Consider the following 541-nt stretch of genomic DNA (forward strand, 5'->3'; position numbering starts at 1 on the left):
AGTAAATTAATGATTTGGTTTTAAGCAGAAAAATGCCAAGATATACTTTATGTTTATAAATGTTCACTGTGGGTTGATAAAATAGAAGATGGTGGCATAGGAGGACGCTGGGCTCACCTTGTCCTGCTGATCACTTAGATTCCACCCACATCTACCTAAATAACCCAGAAAAATGCCAGAAGACTAGCAGAATGGACTCTCCAGGGCCAAGTGTAGACAAGAGGCCCACGGGAGAGGGTAGGAAGGGCAGAGAGGCAGTGCATGCTACATGGACTGAGGGGAGGGAGCCGGGGTGGTGGAGGGGCAGCCTGCAAGGCAAGGCAGAGCCCCCAAAGTCTGGCTTGCAAAAGCAGAGGGGCCAGACTACGTGAGTTCTGACAGCCAATGGGACTTAACCATCTGGAAAGTTAAAAGTCAACAGCTCTGCTCTTGGAGAGTGGGGAGGGCAAGAGGATGCCAGAGGGAGGGTTGTTGAGCCCCAGAAGACAGAGCTCAGCTCGGTGGGGGAACAAAGGCACTGGCAAGCACCATCTTCCTCTCC

Source organism: Herpailurus yagouaroundi, unplaced genomic scaffold (assembly GCF_014898765.1).
Source record: "Herpailurus yagouaroundi ecotype Mexico unplaced genomic scaffold, PumYag 185, whole genome shotgun sequence".
Lineage (NCBI taxonomy): Eukaryota > Metazoa > Chordata > Mammalia > Carnivora > Felidae > Herpailurus > Herpailurus yagouaroundi.